At 45.0% G+C, this 20,597-nt stretch overlaps 1 long non-coding RNA gene across 1 annotated transcript; it reads right to left on the bottom strand.

Annotated features, from left to right (window-relative positions):
* On the bottom strand, window positions 1–2,081 carry LOC149363115 (uncharacterized). Its single transcript, XR_016288562.1, has 3 exons — window positions 1,951–2,081; window positions 564–622; window positions 1–214 (listed from the first exon to the last, which is right to left on the bottom strand). It is a non-coding gene; the product is annotated as an uncharacterized LOC149363115 (long non-coding RNA).
* Between the last annotated feature and the right edge of the window lie 18,516 nt (window positions 2,082–20,597).

Below are 20,597 nucleotides of genomic sequence, written 5' to 3'. Positions count from 1 at the left end.
TTGCTGCTGTAATCGCTTTATTTCAAACCGGAGTGTTTGGTTGTCATATTCAGCTAAGCATTACTGCATCCATTTTCAGCACAAGTGCCCGTATTGGGTGAATTCGTCAAGCAGCTGGGCTGGATGTAGCGTTGCCTGTCGACGGCTGTAGAGTTGTTGCGTTCGACGGTGTCGCAGTAGTGTTGCGGCACAAGTGTCTCAATCCAGGAGGAATCTGAACAAAAAGAGAACGCAGATAAGTTTATAATTTTCTCAATAAGAATGCCAGTAATCAATGTACAGTTTTTGAGGGTTTTTTTTCCACGTTGAAGGTTTCGTAACATTACGAAGGAGGTCAAAATTTTATGCTTTCTAAGAAGAGCGAATGGTGAAATACCGGGCTCTGCTGCTTCGGCTGAACTGCATGTTTGTCAGATTTGCTCAGCTTCAAAGCGAAAAGGCCTTGGAACAACTCCTTTAAATGACAGCTTTTGAAAACATTTTACTGCTGCCATGAGCTCATGCATGCGTTAATAGGCCGACTCTGGCTTTGTTACTTGACATTGAATGGTGGAATATCGTACAAAGGGAAGGCGATCGCAGGGTATTCCACGATGAGCATGGCGATGGCTTTCCACGGAGGCTGTGGGAAGAGAAAAAACAAACGAGAATATTTCGCTCGAGAAATAGTAAAGAAAGGCTACCTACTCTTCAAACTGTACAGTAGGCGGTATTTATTAGAATCTACTGCGGCAGCAGAGAAGCGTCAAAATGAAAACACACGAATTGACCTTGGAGCCCTGTATTAGTGTCCCAGGATGTCATCCGTAAGATATTTTTCCGAATTTTATGAAATGCCACATAAAAACTTTTGACTCTCTAATTGTTTATCATAAGCAATCATTTCCAAAAAGTGTATACAGTAGCTTATTCAGACATAAGGCAGGCAGGCCGTTGAACTGAAGATATTCACGCCATTTGTGAATGAGCCATCCGTTCAGTGCAATTATCTTTATTTTTTTGTGGGATCTTTTCCGGTTGTCTGTAAATAAGCGTTTCTTCTCTAAAATAAACGATAAACGTTTATAGTTTATAATTAAATGTTTCAACGAGAAGTCATCGCGCCTTCGAAATGATAATCGACCGGGCTATATTTCTTTCTAAAGTTGGGGGTTGTTTTTATCTTTGCATTATATTCGAAGCGCTCTTAGATTCGAGTCCTGCTAACATTTGGTACCACTCCTGTCTTCATCACACTCTTTTATTGGCACCAAGGCACGCGTAATTACGGTGCGCCCAATTTTGTCATTTTGATTGTTCCTTGCCATGCTGTGTGGCCGCGGTCTTTTGATAGGTCAAACTTTCGCATGAAGCACCGCTTCCTTACTACAAATAGAAACTCATATCTGCCACATAAGCAACAAATATAAAATTTCCATAATCTTGATGCCCCTGAACCGTATACGAAAGAAGATCTCTGTGCGCATTTGTCGTACACGCTGCATACCCACAGCCTGTTTAAAATACACATTAAGACTTTGCTTCTTTGAGCATTGGCGCAAAGTGCACACATCTCTCATTGCATAAATTGGGGAGTGTAAACTGTTCATTGCCTCGTCACACGATGTAGGTTACATGCACTGCATTTAAAGTAATGACGTGCACTCCCACACAAGCTGCTATACAGTTAGCTACCTGCAGAACGAACGGACCGGCTAACCTTGTCGCCTATCAAACTACGACACTTCACGACTGAAAAAGCACATGGCAAGAAAAACTTTTGGGAACAATCCTGTCCGCCTAGATTTGAGGAGCTATCGTTACAACCGCTGATACTCTTCCTACCACAAACTATCAATAGTTTTGTGGTGGTACTGGGCTATGGGCTACTAGCTATTAGAGCAGGTGTCCGGCATAAGTAATGCAGTTGATAGAGTTCATAGCGGTAGGAATCAGAATTGAGGTACTTACAAAAGACAACAGCTGCCAGTCCAAGGACGAAGATGAGAGTAAGCGACTTCATTCTGGTTCTTTGCGAGGCTCAGTGGAGAAGTTCTACCTAAAACTACTGCCTGACTGCAATGCAAGCATGAAGTTCGAGCCCGTTTTATACAACTCATCGGGAAAGGAGGCGCCAGTTCCGGAAACCAGCTAGGAGAACGCAAGTGGCGATGACTCATCCATACACGGATATGAAACTCTGAACTAGCGCAGAATTAAAAGAGCAGTAAAGTATAGTCATCCGACAAGTTGTCATCACTGTGGTCCGTGTCCATTCTTTCTGAGAGTGCTGTGACAGTATACCGTTGGTAGTCAGATAACGAATGGCAAGGAATCATTTTAGCAGTCGGTCTATTCAAAATGCATACCGTACACATTATAATGTTACGGACTGCATGTTTGGAAGAGCTCGTGCACCGGCGGCTGAGACCGTACCTGAGAAGTGAAAGTGTTGTCCCTTCGAACACAATGTATTGAATAGAAAGAATATTTTCTGAATTGTAATAAAGGAAGTTTTTAAATTATTAGATCAGTAGAAGGATTAGTTGCCTATTTTTGTGAGAGATAAAAGCTGTGTTAGTTATTTCAATTTTTCTGTTTCAAACAGAAAAATAGAAACCGTCAGTTCAGCGGAGAATGAAAGTTCATTAAGAACAAAACATTATTAGCAACATAGCTTCTTGTACGGAGCTATCCAGCTAAATGAAACAAAAGACCATATGGGTCACCTTAGTGTCCCTCATTTCGAATTCCGTTCTTCAGTTATGGGAGTTTAGGAAGAAATACCGTTGGAATAAAATACCTCTGGTGGTGTATACGAAATAAGAATAAGTCTGAAAACAATTGGCATGATTGGAACAAATTTTATGTCGAGTGAATTAACAGTCGATTATCTCTCGACTGACTAGTTGTTATGGCATCAGGCTTGATTATTGCATTACAATTCGACATTTCTGCCTTCTTCAGAGCGTATTGCCGTTAAGCATGTTAGGGAAACGCTTTATCTTAGCAGATGTATATCGTTTATTCTTTTATAAAATTTGACGAAACAATTTGACAACCGTTGTTTCATACATGTCTCCGCGTGCTTTCAAAAGAGGTTGTAGGGTTATGTCGCGTTATTCGGGCTTCGTGTGAAAACGGTAAGTTTTAACTATGCCTAGAAAAAAGGTTAAGCTTGTTGGCCTGCAAAGTTTTTGACTTTGTTTAAATTCCTTTCAAGCGCTCGCCTGAATGTACAACGAAAAGATATCTGCGGATGTTATGCCAACATTTGGGCACCGTCCTGCAAGGTCGTGATGGCACAAGAGAGAGAAAAAAACAGTCACACTTTGACCAACATCTCAAGAGAGGACAAGTTTCTGGGTCGATTCGACCCTTCTTCAGGTCTGATTGGGGCAGAAGCAAGAAACGGTGCTTAAACATTCCTCCGGTACACTGCTACTGTTTGGCGAAAGAGAATTGCCGCCAGGTGAGCCATATGAGTCGGAGGTGAACAACGCGTGCGCACGAGTGTCGCGTGCCATACAAGGCAAATTCCGCGCGTATGAACTATTTTGCAGTCATTATGCGTTCATACGAGACATTCGTGACACGTCTGAAATCGTATGCAGCATGTATCAGCTTATGCGAGGCATAGTTGTAGCACGTATGAACTCGTATGAAGGATACGAGTTGATACGAGCTACATTTCTCGACACACATAGCACATATGCTGCCCTCATGATTTTACGCGACAGATTTGTGAAACATATGAAATCGTATGAAGTCCATGTGTGTTCATACGAAGCACATATCTTTGCTCTTATAACTTATATGAGCTGCATACAAAATCATAGGAGGCACATTTATGACACATGCAGCATAGCTCTTATGTAACAGATGTGAATTCATGCGAGACACATAAGAATTCATACGAGATTTTTTGATAGGGTTGTAACGTATTTCATGCACACACAATGCAATTGTCTCACAAGCCACTTTCAACGCTCGAGCCATTCCTGCCTCGGGCGAAAGACCGCGCACTAGAAGAGCAAACTGTCAACATCATCTACAAAACCCCTTGTGCTGAATGTTTCGCCAGATACATCGGCGAAACCAACTTTCCACAAACACTTCGCCAGCGCAGGAAGGAACTCCAAAGTTTTGACCAAGAATGCAGCTCAATCCCTGAGCATTGTTAGGCCTAGTGCCATCCCATCAACTTTGAGCTTGCCTGGGTTGTTGGCACCGCACCCAACCCATTCATGTTAGAGCTTGCAGCATCCTGGCAGATATAAAACACGCCCTGAAATGTAAACCGGCGCCAAGGTTTCCATCTATCAGTTTATGCACGTGGCCTTCGCAACGCTGCAAAATCCTCCACCTCGTAGGTTTCACCCGCGCTTGGTTGACTCAAGGTACCAAAAAATCATCAATCCTTGCGTATAATGTAAGCTAACGTGAGCTAATGTGGCCACAATCACTCCATTGTCTTTGAGCAATATCTACGCACTATAACTTCTTAACGCGATAGAGTTAATGCTCCCGTTCTGCACAAAATCCGGTGTCGGTGTCGTCTGCTACACCACTGTTGTGAGCAAAAAATCCCTGGTGAAGCAACCAGCTGGGCCACCTAAGTCAAATGATCTTATGGCGTCAGCACAACCTGCCCACGATATTGTGAGCAAGGTGGCCACAATGGCAGGGAACAGGTAAATTCTTGATTGGTCGCTCGAGAAGAGCAATTTTTTAGATATGCCCTTTTTTGTCATCCACGTGAAAGAAAAGGAAAATGAATACGCTGTACAATATTTCTGGTCACAACGATGATGGTGAAGTTATTTATGGCTCAAGATAACCTTTGGCCAAATAGCGCCAGAGCGAAGGTAGTTTACGTCAACTTAAGGTGGGGTCAATCTATTTTGAGAGGATTTAACTTCAAAGAAACCGAGCGTCAGGCCAGGGCAACATTTGTACCCAATGTAGTACCGGTGGGCACCTGTGCGTATACGCTTGTGTTTTCTGCCTGGAACAGCCCGTCTGCAGGTTCGTGTTCTCGAGCACCACAATATGACCTCAATCACTATCTTTTTTTCTTTGCTTTCACCGCTCCCACTTCAGAGATTAAAAAAAGCAGTGCAGTTGCAGGTTCCTCAATAAAATCTGAGCGACGTGACCCAAATTATAGCCTGAGCTACTTCAGCCTTTGTTTCTTTTAGTCTATTATAAAACATGCATGGTGTACATACTTTATCAGGATCTTGAGATTTCTTCAGCTGGCTCCCTCTAAACAGATGTAACGATTTGATGATGGCCAAACTTGGATTGAGGTGCAGGCAGCGGAAACAGTTACTGCCCTCTTGACGCCAATAACTATGATAGGTAGCACTGAGGAGGTACCGTTTGATACAGTAAATCGAGTTTCACATTTTATACTACACGTGGGAGAGCGACGCTATATGTGGAGGCCACACAGGTGATTTCCACAGCAACTCGATCTCTGCGTGATCGGCGGCGTAGAATTAGCAACGCTGCCCTCTTCGGAACTTTGAGTTGCCCATAGCCTTCGCGGCAATACAATATTGTCGCAGTCCCTCATCTATTGGCACGCCGCAGCGCGCATGTCTTTGAAAGATAGCTGAAGCGGCTCTCTCTAGGCGAAGCCATCTGCTCCTCCTGTAGCGCTGTTGGCCTTGACGAAAATGGTGCGCCTGGCTCGCAGATGGCGCGATGACGTGATCTGCGTGGGACCATCTCTCTGCCTCAACGACGGTCGCCGATGGAACTTCCCCTAATGAGGCTAGAAGTGCTTTCGCAATAATAAATAAATAGCACCTCTTGGCACGGTTGTGAATGTGTATGATGCACTAATGGGGCGTGACTAGAATTTGTGCGGCGTAAGCTTCAGATAATTCCTTCTGCGCACAATACAGAAGCAGTTATGCCCAGCAGTCAAGCTTGGGTAGCTGGGGAATATGAACTGAAAAACGGGGAGGGAAAGGTCACGTTCAAGAATAACCCTTTTCTGTTATGAAGAAGAAAGCTTCTACGTATTAGGAGAAGATTTCATTGGGTACATACGCCCTTGGGATCACTAGGAATACTTCATCGGGGTTGTGAATAAATATAATTGTTATTCAGCGTCATTTTCTGTACTCCTTCTTCGTACCTTGGTTAAAGCTGATAAATCGTATTCCAAAGATTTCGCTTGTAGGCGAAAAAAAGTTTTACGACCTTATGAAACGATGTAGGTTTCTCACACGTTTTGTCACGCGTAAATACGCTTTATAATAACATTTAAGAAAGTATGAATGCTCACTGTTAGATTGATTGGTAGTATGTACCTAATAATTAGGGCTAAAACTTTCTCGCCCGGGATGTTAGCCAATTGCGGTACACGGCTCCTGCCTTTTTGATATGTTGTCATTGCGAAGAAAATGATCAGATTAGAAGTGAGCTGCTACCGAATGTCTGGGAGACGCAGGCGCATTCGGACGGCAAAATTTAGAATAGGACTCGGCGAAGAAATGGGCCGAAAGACTTGCGTACCAGAAACAACGTCTACATTCTACATGTCTGAAATGTCCATCTATTCTTTATATGAAAAAAAAAGTACATGAAAAATAGGGGCTGAAAATATGTACACAAGTGTATTCAGTTGACTGCTCTATGAAGCAGCCAAGGAAGCAGCCAAGGAAAGGCAGTAATGCCCGGTCTGACCTCCTCTGAGATGCATAAAGGCGCAACGACAGGAATGCTTAGAAATATAGGAAGACGGAAGATAACAGTCACCGGAACTATGGAAGAAAATCCAGATGAAAGCCAACCCCATTACACCGGTGCTGTCCGAACCTAATACCTCTGAATTTCACGTCCGGTGCTCTACCGACTTAGTTATGGCGATGGCTGTACAAATATTGGTTTCGGGGTTATTTATGTGCAGTGTAACCGAACATGAATACTACACATAAGTACCTCCGAAAGCAGAAGATGGGAAAGCCGTAGCCATAGCTCAGTTGGTAGAGCACCGGACATAAAATTCGGAAATCTTGGGTTCGCATCACGACAGCGATGTGGGGTTGTTATTTATCATGTGGGAGGCACTGTAAGGCAGTCGTGTGAGCGGTCACTAAAGCAACCACATAAAAAATGAATCATCAGCCTCAGTACGCCCACTGCAGGACAAAGGCCTCGTCTATGTCTCCCGAATTAATCCTGTCGTTTTTAGGCTATGGCCCCCGTATCCCTGCAAAATTCTTAATCTAGTCAACCCCCTCTGCTACGCTTGTCTTCTCTCGCAAAAAGCTCCTTTAACCTTAAGGACTACCGGTAATCTTGCCTTCGCATAAAATGCTCGTCCGCAGCCCATTTCTTCCCCTTGAAGGGCTTGGGCAGGGCATGCGCAAGATAAATGTGTGCAGATATATATTTCGAACGTTCCTGTTCACCAGCAGCCTGTGCTACCACGCCCAAAAGAGATTAAGCACGACGGTCTTTGTTGTTTACGAAAGCGTATTTACGTGTGCGGGTAACTTTCTAGTTCTTGATCATGTGCCTCAGCAATAAAATTTCAGATTTTTCATTTGATATCCTACTCAGAGTAGAATACAAGTTCAGCAGCCTCGAAGGTTCGTCTTTCAGGCACACCCGGTGGTGATGGTACCCTGGAAGAACATCTCATGCTTGATAAACAGCGAAAGCTGGGAAAATTCTGACACCAGTTTTAAACGGTACACTTCGCATCGTTGACTTGCGCAGCTGTTTGTCTTGACGCAAAATATCTACTTGCATCCAGTATGGTCTTAGTGGTCCGGTAAGAAAGCAGTGCCACTTACTCGTAAATTATAAAAACAAAAGACTGTCAATTTGCAAGAAAAGAAGGAAAGAAGAATCAGTAATAGTGCATTGTTTCAATGGTCGTTCTTTTATTCAGTGACATACTTGCTGACGACCACAAATACATAATTTGTCACAAGTTAAATACCGAGAACCAAACAAAAATACGTGACATTCGCTCTTTACACGCGGTTCACAAACACTCCAGTGGCAACCCGGAACCGCGTTAGCTGCCGCATGTTTACCTCGAGTCGGTGACATACGCCCCGGCTTCAATGGGCCGGAACGGCTTAGGTCCGCATTGTGTTGCTTTCCTGTTGAAACGTGCTGCGCTAGGCTTGGCGCCACATTGATGTAATGTGCTGTAGTGACGAAGTTAATCAAGTACATTCCGATAGCACTGTATTGAGTCACAGTTCATAGAAGCGAAAAGAGGTGTGAGATTTGGAGCTTGAGCTAAAGAATGGGGCGGCAATGGCGCTATTTTTTAAAACATTTGGATATTTACTTGATACTTCAATAACTGATAATCGTACTCATTTAAGAGCGTTGATTTCCTGAGCCATGATTCGGTTTTTTTGTGGCCCTCTTTTTTTGGCACTGTACCGATATAAGTAGCGTTCAAGCCTTCCTTCTGCATTTAAAAAATGTTTTGTGGGATTGCAGCTCACTGCGGTTACTTTTGTGATAGCAAAATGAATAAAGTACATTTAACTAAATTAGGCTGATAAAAGAAGAAGTTTAATTCATTTAAATTGTGTGTAATGCTTTTTCTTGGAAGAAAGGTTTCTTAAAGAACAGAGGTCAGTGCTTCTTATTTCTGAACGACCCAAACTGGAGACTTTGCTCCATATGAAATGAGGTCGCATATTTCTTGCTTCCAGCTGTTGAAAAGGCAGAATTCAGAAATCAAGTGATGGCGAATGCTTAATGACTGAGACGATCGGAATAGTTGTCGCGCTGAATCATTGTCGCACAGGACTGGCATACTTTCAGAAGCACATGCCCTTGAGGACACCCTAGTAATGAGGCCTGACCTCGATTATACTGTTTCAAGCAGCGCTGGACACTGCAGGCTTGGATGAGGCTAGTTATTTCTAGTAGGCAGAGAAAACGAAAGCTGCACTGTAGTAAAAAGTTTGCCTTGCAAAAAGAATTTTGTAGCTTGAAAGAAAAGTAGCGTATTTATTAGCCGAGCCTGTTTCAGAACCAATGTGAGCCATATATACAGATTTACCCACATAAGAAGAACTCAAATGAAGTGAGCGAGTGAAAGTTGAAGGATAATGAAACACGCAGACAGTTGAACCCAACCGGTGATAATTTACTTTTAATTCACGCATTTCAGTCTACATGAGCAGCTTCATTTAAAGAGCCGCCTCCTCAGCTTCATGACTCAGCTGTGTGTCCAGCTGTTGCACGTGTTAAGTGCTTCTAGCCGGGTGCTCTAGTGCATATTCAGGAAAGACATACGAGCGCTAAAATACGAACACGGACTTAGTGAGGGGGGAAGGGACGAGCGCTCGCCACCGGTCCCTTCACTATTTTTGTCACCATTTTGTCCCTTCACTATGGTCACTATTTTTGAGCTCGTATGTCTTTTCTGAGGCTACAGCTGTGCCCCGGTTGTACGCGCCATCCTTATACAGCTGATGAAGGTCTGGTGTTCCGTTGGAAGCCCCGCCTGCTTTCAAACAAGCTTTGTGGATTTTTCGTGCACGCCAAAATTAGCTGTTGCGACACATGTTGAAATCCTTTGGAGCATGGCTTAAATGATCGGTACATGGAAGTGACGTGCATAGCAGGGCTTTTAAGTTTGCGGAAGACGCGAATCGTGAATAGGTAACTTAGAAGCCATCCTATCTGAAGCTTGCTCAGTGGGGCAGGAACAGTGAATAGTGGCAGCCATATTCAGGCTGTGGGGCTAGACTGCACAGAAATACTTTGTAAGGGGCTGGCATGGCGGGGATGCTTTTGAGTCCTTGTGTACATTAAACAAGAAAAGAGCGGCTAGAGACTGACTGCAGTTTTTACTGGGTAGATAATTGCGGACAATTTGAAAGGAACCAATTAGAAACCTCCTTAATATCACAGAGCCCGTAGTGAAAAGAAAAAGAGCTAATACAAAAATGCGAACGACGGGTCTCAAAGGGCAGCGCGATCAATTAGTAGTGCCCGGGAATTTCTTCCCAGAAGTGCGCTCACTGACCCTTCCCTAAATGTTTGAAAGCTCTTGTAAAATAATTCAACATAGTGAATACAGGTGCTTCTGCTCGGAAGAAAGCAATTGAGGAAGGAAACGCAGGCAAACATCTTCAATGGTGTGAGAGAAGCCGTGCATACTGCATCGCGAATATCACCGGCGTGAATAAGGTAAGAGCTTGAGGTAACTGAAATCACTCGCAGAAGGTAGACGAGAAGGCGATCGTTGGATGCTATGCTTACGCGATATTTTGCTCAAAGCGCTACAGCCAAACCTAGGAATGCCTCGGATAATCTCACCCTCCTTTTCCGTGCTTCCTCCGCGTTGCATTTACAACATGGTCCATGCAAAACGGCTGCCTAACATATCTTCAAGATTTTTCAACGCGTCATGTAATGAGGACCATAGCAGTTCAACAGCTGCAATCACGATTTTTTTTTATTGCTGTTTCCCCCCGCCAACGGGTACGGGCCGGTGTAGTTTCGGCTACTAGGTTTGTCCCGGTGCAACGTCAGCGGTGGGGATGGGTATGGCCGGGATCCATCCTCTGGGGACGCGAACCTCATGGGAAGGCAGAGACTCTCAGGCGACTGTGAGGGACAGTCGCGCTCGTGGGGTCTGATGCCTCAGTGGAGGCAGGCCTGGGTTTATACTCAGGTTGGACCCACGACATCCGGCACGGAACGAATTTCCAAAATGAAAAGGTTTTGAAATACATGCTGCTTCCCTCCGAACGCGGGGAAGCGCAAGTGTGGCTACCGACGCGCCGGTTACTGGTTCCGGAGGAACCCGGTCCGCTCGGCGGTTCGCAGTGGCCAGGCTCTAAGAAGAAACATGGGGGAGCGGCCTCACGGCCGGCTGCAGGGCTGTAATGGTCATTGCGGGACGCCGAGGTGGGGGGGGGGGGGGGGGGGCAGACTGCAACCTTGAAACGTCTAGTAAAAACCGTCGATGTTGTGGAGCACCGACGGAGTAGGCTCGGGTCATCTCACCCTGAACCACGTTCTTGGTTTGTGGCCCGGTCGCCCGGCCTTGGACACTCCCTCTTCAGTGGGAGAAGAGGAAGCTAGGGGAGAAAATAAGTGCAAGGTTGGTTGGTTGGAAGCACAGATGGGTCCCCCCGGAGGTGTTAGGTCATTGCGCCGACGGCCAGTGGGCCGATAGGCTGACAACCTAGCCTATACTGGCCGGATCACATCACACATACTTCCGGTGTCTGAAAAACCGCGAAAAGCACTCGATGGCTAATAGCCGGCAGGTCGGAAACAAACCCGTTCATGGAGGGGCCCCAGGTAGCTGACCCGAGTTAGGTTCTCTTGTCTCCGGCGGTCGGAGCCCTTTGCGTTTGGGGGATGGTCGGGCATCCCGTCAGTGGAGCCGCACCACTGGGCAATCTTGACGCCCTCCCTGCCTTGTCCAGGCAGGCCAGAAATGGAGTCGAGATAATTGAAGGATCAGATCAAACAGCTCGCTGTCCCCATTCCCATCCTAACCCATTTTCTGACAACAATTTATCCCACCCATTCTGCCCATCTTTTCCTCTACTTCCCAGGGGAGATCAGGGGAGTCTCCCCGGGCCCGCTCCCCTGGCTATGGGTCGCTGTGGTAGCTTTCTTCCCAATTTTTTTCGTTTTTCCCCACCTCCGTACGGGTAGCAAGTTTACCATTTCCCTTGGGCCTCTTCTTTTATTTTCAAATTGCATTAAGTCTGTTTTACGTAAGTGGTGCAGGCAGGGGCTTATCATTTTTCATTCTTTTCAGTTTGCGTCAACCTAATATATGTTGTTTTCACCGTCGTCATTAAGTTGTTAAAAGAAATAGGTGGTGAATTACAGAAAAAAACGTCACTAATTTCAATTCAACGAGCTAACTACATTGTTGTAAGCTAACATTGCAAGTAGCGTACATGCCACGACGAAAGTTTTTTTAAAGATAAACTGGACCTTCAAACCAAAACTAAACAGAACATTTTTTCCGACGACAGTGAAATCTGGGCACTAAGACTAACTCACGTCAAAACTAAATTATAATTAACATTAACATTCTATGATAACATCTGTGCAATCTATCCGTCTTAGGGTCATAATTTAACCGCCAATTCTTGCTGTCTATAAGAAAACGCCTTGTCGAAACTCACTCGGTGCACGTTTGCGCGCAATGGGCTCTCCGGAAATCCTTAAACAGTCGATGGCAGCATTAGCAGAAGCATTAAATTAATGCTAGCAGGTTATACACCGCACAAAACCGCCACTAATACGGCTTTCTTTCCATTTTCATTGCATTTGCTTAATTCGATCGAATTCTATGCGCTGTTCTCTACGGGATTAGCGGGAAGGTAAATTGTTTGTGCGGTTTTAATATCCCGATGTTGTACGGGTGCTGTAAGGACGCTGTAGTAGAGGTCTAGAGATTATTTGCGACCACTAATTAGGCTCACGATTGACCGGCAGTGATGTAATTAGGCATGTCGCAAAAATGATGGCGAAAAAAAGAAACTGCCACGAGCAACGGGAAACCGAAATACGTCTTTGCGCTTCCGGCCTGCTAAGCATCGCCGGCTTCTGCAGTACAGTCACGCACGAGTGTCTGGCATTTGGCCGCCGCAGCATACCGAGGAGGTGTTGTTGTTCTTGTTCTGCCTGGCGTGCCCCTCCCTGGAAACGTCACTCACACTACCACGCTATAAGACACGTACAGATGCTTCGGAGTTTTTCCCTGACAATGAGCATAGGCTTGCGAAAAATATCCGCGCCGTCTTCGACACCCAAAGCGAATTCAATGGTCGCTAAACTGTTGACATCACGTCTGTCTTGCCTGGCACGCAGTTGGAGCTCCTTATCTAGGACTATATTATTTTGAAGAAATCAGGCAAAAGTTAATGGTGGAATGAAGATAGACTTGCTGGGTTTTTATTCAGCCGTGTTCGTGTACGCGCGAAATCTGTTACGTAGTAAGCATAAAGAACAATGAAGCAGTGCAAAGAAATTCTGTCCAGGGAGGGATCGGTTTCTTGATTCTATACTGAAGTGGCCTTTATCAATATAGACACATACGCTGCAGCTTCTCTGAACAGATTAAAATATTGAATGTGTTTAAAGCTTAACATGTCCCGAGATCAAGCAGTTCTCTTGCATTGCACGCCGGCACTCCACTTTGACTCCACAAATCTGCCGGCACTCCACTTTATCGCTTTGTTAGTGATGCGAGACGAGACCAGGTTTATCTCGATTGAGCGCATCCAGGCGGAGCCTATTCTACGTTGTTCCAGAATGTTCAAATAACTTTGAACGCTTTATCTCGAAAGTTCGCTATCAGCTTTAAATTGATCACGGCCGAAAGCGGCGGGTATTCGGTTCGACGACCACCGAGCAGGCTCGTCGCTACGCCACCGCCGCCTCATTCAGTTCTTTGCGGGCGCAAGTCAGCCCAAATAAAGAGTTTCTTAGAAGCCATTTGTGCTGTCGTCATGCTCTCCGCACTGCAGTCACCGCTACGTGGCAATGTGCATGATCAGACCCTGTAGACTAAGCACATTGAAAAGAAAATAAGTTAATCTAAATAAATACATGACATTTTATTACAGTAACCACACAGGTCCTGAATGGAAGAATAATAAGTCCATGCCTCCGATGTTTTATATCTTTCATTGTTTTCCACTGTTTCGTAAGAGTTAAAAAAATTATCCTCGATCATCAAGAGTCTGAGGAACTGAATTTCAGCCACGTTTTTCTTTGCTGCGTGCAAGGCAACAGAAAAACATGAGCAGTCCTTTCCTAGAAAAAAAAAACACACACACGCACACAAAAAGACAACACTATGTCATCTAACCTGTTTGATGCAAACACAAATAATACGGTTAGACGAATGCTCCCCACAAAGAGGGACCGAGCATGAATTAGTTGTGATAATTACAGGCTCGGAGGGTGCACGGCCACGCCTGGGTTTCTTGCTCTCGCTTGTTGCCAAATATTAGAAAAATTCAACACGCGCGTTAATTGCATCTCTAATATATTTATTGCAGACCGGAATGTTTTGTTGCCGTGTTTAGCTAAGCCTTGCTGTACCCATTTTGAGCACGTATGCCAGTACTGGTTGAACTGGTCAAAGAACTGGGCTGGATGTAGCGTTTCCTGCCGACGGCTGTACAGTTGTTGCGCTGGACGGCTGTACTGCTGCCGTTATGGACGGCTGTGCAGTTGTTGCGATGGACGCCTTTACTGTTGTTGTGCTTGAGGGCAGTACAGTTGTTGTGCTGGAGGGTTGTACAGTTGTTGTGCTGGCCGGTCCCTCAGTTGTCTTACGGCAGAAGCGTCTCAACCCAAAAGGAACCTGTGGGAAGGGAGAGCGCAGAAACTTTACAATTTTTTCAAAAAGATTGCCGCGAATGATTGAATTGTTCTTGCGGTTACTCTGCACGTTGGAAGTTGTTCAGCGCTACAAGTAGTAGTAGTATAAAACTTTATTCGAGGTTAACACTACAAAGCAGTCAAAAGCTTTTTAAGAACAGTAAATGTTGGAATAATACCATGTTCGCCCGTGTCTGCTTAGCTACCAGATTGGTCAGGTTTGCTCATTTTATAACCGACAAGGTCTTGCAACATGTAGTGCTGAATTTCAGCTTTCGGTGTGAGTTTACCGCTGTTAGGAGCACATGCCTGCGTTAGTTGGCCATGACCGACCTTGTTATTCGACACTGAATGTCGGAATAACTTACGAAGGGTAGATCGCATAGTAGATTATGCAGGAAACCACGGCGCCGGCATTCCACGGAGGCTGTGGGAAGGAAGAAAAGAATACGAGAATATTCCGCTCGAGAAATAGTAACTAAACGCTTACCTATTTTTCGAATTCTATAGTAGCTTGACAATATTTATTAGATCTCCAGTTTTCGCGTTGAGACGCCGAAATGGAAACACACTAATTGATCTTGAAACCTTGTAATAGTGTCCCAGGTTGCCCTCGCAAAAAGCATTCTCTCACACTTTAAGGAACGCCAAAAAAAGAACTTTTAACGTTCTATTTCTTCTTTTCTATAAGCATTCAATTCTGATGATGGTGCGCAGAAGCTTATTCAGACTAAAGAAAACTTGATTGCTGAACTGAACAAATTCAAGCCATTTGGGCATGCACCCATCCACTATATTCATTAGTCTGAAAATGCGCTATAGAGAGCGCTTTTTGAGCTACGTTGACGAATGTGCATTGTGGCGCACTGGAAGTAGTATTTTCTTTCACTGCAATTTGTTTTTTTGCGTAATTTTGGCGATATGTGTAATCGACAAATATTTTTTGTTCAAATAATTACATTGCACTAGAAGGATGGGATGCGCACATGGAACAATCACAAGAAAGGCTTGTGATTGTGAAAGACTTTGGACTTGTGATTGTTCCATGTGCGCATCCCACCATTCTAATGCAATATGAACCAACTTGCCTAACAACGCATCCTGCTGAAATTATTATATGCTTTAAAAAGGTAACAGTTACAATGAGAGGTCATCACGCATTCGAAGTCATCCTAAACTAGGGGGTTGTTTTGATCGGCGAAAATTATTGGAAGTGCACGTGATATGAGTGTCATGTTAGTATTACAGCTTTTAGTAGCTGGTCCGGTCTTCAGTAGGCAATTTATTGGGGTTAAATTAGACGTATTGATGGCGTGTCAAATTTTAAAATTTCGATTATTTCTTTCCATGCTTTGCGACCGTGCTATTTTAATAGGCCATACTTTCGTATGATGCACCGCTTTCTTAAGAAAAATATAAACGAATAATTTGCCACATAACAACAAATATAGAACTATCGAAGATTTTGATTCCTCTGCACCGTGCGCAAAAGAAGGTATCTGTGCACATTTGTCTCATACACTGCATGCACACAGCCTTTCTAATATACACATTAAAATATTCCTTTCTAAGTAATGGAAGTGAACGCATATCTCATGATATGAATTGGGTCGTGTAACTAGTCATGTGTTTGTGTCGCCTCTTCTCGTACATCGTCTTTTGCGCTTTTTTTTTCAATATGGCGATGAATATGCAACTCGTCTAGCTTTCCGTACCGCAGAAATACTCACCCACAATCTCTTGACAGCATATTAGATAATATAATTGTAGCGATGCACATTACACGCACTACACTCTGAATGAGAACATGCACCCACACACGAATCGCTGTTAAGTTTTGTATCTATAGGAACAAATGGGCCAGTTAACCTAGTCGCTTTTCTAACGGACAATTCACGGCTCTAAGGCAGGGAACCAAACATCGTTTTTCGGAACAATTCTTCATTCCGACATTTACAGAGCTATCGCTACAACAGTGAACACTATTCTAACCGCAAACTACCGATAGTATCGTATGGAAACTGGCTACGGGCTATCAACTATTAGACCAGGCTTCCGGGTTAAGGACGCAATCAATAGTGTCCATAGCCGATAGAATGAGAATTGAGGTTCTTACATATGACAACAGCTGCAAGGCCAAGCACGAAGATGAACATGAGAGACTTCATTCTGATTCTTGTGTGACACAGTGGAGAAGTTCTAGTTCAGTCTACTTGCTGACTCCAATGCAGGCATCAAGTTAGCCCTGGTTTTATACAAGTCATCTAGAAAGGGGACGTCGGATCCGCAATGCGGGGATGACAACGCAACTGGCGATGACGCATTGATATACGGATACGCGACTGAGAACTTGCGTAGAAGTCAAAGAGAAATAAACTACAGTCTTCTGACAAGTTGTCATCACTGACGTCACAGCATTTGCATTGCATGAGTGTGGCAATAAATGTTTGCTGGTACTGAGTATATCTTGCAATGAGTAGGACTTCCTAGTGCTACCATATTCATAACCCGCACCCTACGCAATGTGAAGTTCCGGATGTGTATGTCGCCGACAGTTCGTGCAGTGAGGGCTGAGACAGCATCTCAGATGGGAAGTTGTTACCCCTTGGAGCACCATGTATAGAATGGAAAGAATATTAGCTGAAATGTAACAAGTAGTTTTTCTATTGAGGTCAATAAAAAGATTACCTCGTTGATTTTTGTGATAGATGGAACCCGTAAATATTATTCTGTTTTTCAGTTCACGGAGGCAAATAGAAAATGCCAGTTCAAATTTACAGAACCAGTTAAATACCTACACAACATCATTATGAAAAATCTGGTTGTACTGATCTATTTATGTAAATATGGTTAAAGCTGTATGGGACACCTGCGGAAGCTCACTTCCAATCGTGTTTGGTACACAAGGAGGAGAAGAAGAGTTATCTTCTGAATAGGATAACTGTGAGAATGCACGCTAAACACCAATGCATCATAAAAACTGTAGGGAAGAATAGAACAAATCATAGTGCACACTGAAATATATCTTTTTCATCTCAGGAACGAATAATGATGTGGCATCAGTCTTAATGATTGTTTTTCAAATCGATGTTTCGGTCTGCTTGAAAGCGTAATGTGCTGCCGCTTCATAGGCTAACATTGAATCTCTGCGGCTATATTTGGTTTAATTCCTTGATAAAACTCAATTAGAACACGTTGAGTACCATTGTTTACTATACGTCCCCGCGTGATCGCACAAGCGAATGTTTAAGTAGCATTGTTCCTTCATCGTGTTAAAGCAGAAGCTTTTAACTATGGCTAGAGTAAATGAGCGAACAGTTTGGCCTTAAAGAATATCGATGTTGAGTAGAGCTGCATTCATGTGCTCCCCTTAATGGACAACAGAAACATATCTGGGGCTGGAAAGTGAACATTCCAGCAGAGATGTCCCTTGTCAGGAAGCGAGTTAGAGAGAGAGAAAGGAGGGGAAAGGCAGGGATGTTAACCAGAAAGGATTCTGGTTGGCTACCCTGCACAGGGGAAGGGAATGAGGGGAATTAAAGAGGAAAGAGAGAAGTAAAGGGAAATAATCACAGTCTGTCAATCAAGGCAGTTGCTCTCAAAAAGCGAAAGAGTGCCTTGTAAGCCTCGATGGCAGTTGACTGTTGTGGCCACGGACCGAGGATCTTGGCCTCTGTGAAAGGGCGAGGGTCCAGGCGGTCCAGAGCACATCGCAGCTTATGTCTTTCGGCTACAAAGGCAGGGCACTCACACAAGATATGGGTGATTGTCTCATCACAGGCGCAGTTCACACAAGAAGGGCTGAAGGCCATCGCGATCCGGAAAGCATACTTATTCGTGAAGGCAACACCGAGCCATAGACGACACAGTAGTGTTGCTTCACGACGCGCTACATTACACGGAAGACGGAGGCGCAGTCCAGGGTCCAATGTCCTGAGGCGACGGTTGCACAACTCTCCAGAGTTCCACGCTGAAAGTGTGAGCTCCAGCCTCAAGGAACAAAGACCACACGCTGCGTCAGCTCTCGTTACGGGGATATTAAAGGGGATTCCGTCATTGTGGGCAGAACGGGCAGCTTCGTCAGCCTGGTGATTGCCATGAATGCCGCAGTGGCCCGGCAGCCACTGGAAAATTGTCATGTCCTTTCAATGTGGCGTCATGGTACAGCTTGCGGATTTCGGCAACGAGTTGTTCGTGTGACCCACGGCGTAGAGCAGTTTGCAGGCCTTGAAGGGCTGCTTTAGAGCAGGCGAAAACTGTCCAGTCATGTGCAGATTCCTGACTAATGAACTGAACTGCAGCCCGTAGGGCAGCTAGTTCTGCACCAGTTAGAGAGAATGGCTATGAGACTTACACCAAAGTCTGAAGAGGGCGCAGACGCTTCTGCGTCAACTCTGCACCTTTAGCGTTGACTGGGAAGGAGCAAGAGACGTGGTTTTACCCTTATTTATGTGCGCTGCCACTATCCTGAGAAAGTGAGTCGTAGCCTCGTGTGCCACATGAGTTGAGTGGGAACGATATATGTTCACGGGGAGGTGGTGGTCAACTTTGCGATATCTCAAGTATCTGTACACACATTACTGCAAGGGTGCCTATGGACTCTTTACACCTACGAATGCGTTTTCATGCGCCGTAATCCTATGAGTTTTCACTCGAACTGTTTGGGTTCGGTGCAAAGAGCTATCGCGTGCTAAAATTGATGCCACGATATAAGTTCTGAGATTGATCCGCGATGCTATGCGCTCTCCACCAACATTTCGGACATTGTTCTTGTGCTAGCGGCATCTTTGTGGAAAATTCACCCTTTCGCCAATGCTGGTGGCTTAGCAGTAAGCAGAGGGGATATTGGAGATGAAACCATGTGCTTGCTCTTTTGGTGCACAGTCTTTCGGCTGAGACAAAAAGCTCGCGAGTGTTAACGATGGCTTGCGACACATTTGTCTTTCCTGCTTGCGAAACACCGGCCCAGAGTTTCACTTGTGCTTTCGACGTACGGGATGCTGACGCGTGCTCTTATGGAGGGCTGTGTAGTCTTGCGTAGTTCCGGTTTGGTCTGTACTCGCCGGGATACTCGTCGTCTGCTCTTCGTGTACACATTCAGATGAGATCAGTTGTGACACTTTCTTTTTCTAGTGGCACTCAATTCCAGAGGAGGGCATGGTCTTGGCTCTCGAGAGAAGAGTAGAGACGACGGTTGCTTTGTGCGCTGTAGGAAGATTTCAAGTGAAACTAAGAGAGCGTCCAGTGCGAGTACGTTTTCTGTTGAGGGAGCGTATGCCAAGTTGACATCCTGTTCGCTCGACGGGCACATCGTGAAACGGGACGCTGTTGCTTGTGTAGTATTCCAAGGTGAACATGACAGCCGTGTCCACATAGTGTTAAGGAGCGCTAAACCTTCTGCCGCCGTTGATTTATTCAGGATGTCAAACACTCATTCAGGTGCGGAAGGAATACCTTGGGTCCGTTTCAGAACGACTAAAGCGTTGGCTGCTGAATAACCTTCATCGCCAGGTTTGCAGCCGTCACCCAGATGGCCGCTACAATTCTGTGCCACTGTTTGCCTGAAGAATTTCTTTTTGACGGAGAAGAACGTGCACCGAGGCAAAGCTCTAGGAGTTGGTACACTTCGTATACGGTGAGTCATGTACTTTCGGCGAGCAGGCCGTCTGTTTCAAGCGCTTGACTGGTAGCGCTGACTGCCAGATGCACCTAAGCACTGGTTGAAAGGTCTTCCGAGTGCGTTCAACCAACTGCTCTGTTCTGTACATGGGTGCACATTCTGCCCCTCAGGGAAGGCAGTTGAATGAGATTTTGACAGGAGATCAGGAGAAATAAACGATAGCTCGCAGTAGCTCACCAGGCTTGTGCGCTTTGCTTACTATTCGTGTAAGCATGCCTCGGGTAAAGTGTTCTAAATGTTTGGTGAGGTTCTGATCTCCGCCACTAATCTCCGATAGCTGATCTCCGCCCCAACGGCTACACGAAGAACTTCATCGGGCGGGTAGCCCGGCGTCGTCACTGAAAACCGAAACGGAGGGACACTACCCAGACCAGCAGAAGAGCCTTCATCATCATACTGTACGCCAAAAACACAAGTGAAACGCTGGGCCACCTCATACGTAAGCAGCCAATGAAAATTGTGTCGGAAACGATCCTTAACCCTCGGGAAGTTCTTGCCTCGGCCGAAAAAAGCTCGCCAGAAGAATAAGCACCGGTTATATTCTACAAAACTCCCTTTTCTGACCGTCCCA

This window comes from Amblyomma mixtum, chromosome 2 (assembly GCF_055824585.1).
Source record: "Amblyomma mixtum isolate Tamu chromosome 2, ASM5582458v1, whole genome shotgun sequence".
NCBI classification, from domain to species: domain Eukaryota; kingdom Metazoa; phylum Arthropoda; class Arachnida; order Ixodida; family Ixodidae; genus Amblyomma; species Amblyomma mixtum.
This window is presented reverse-complemented; position numbering and strand designations above follow the sequence as displayed.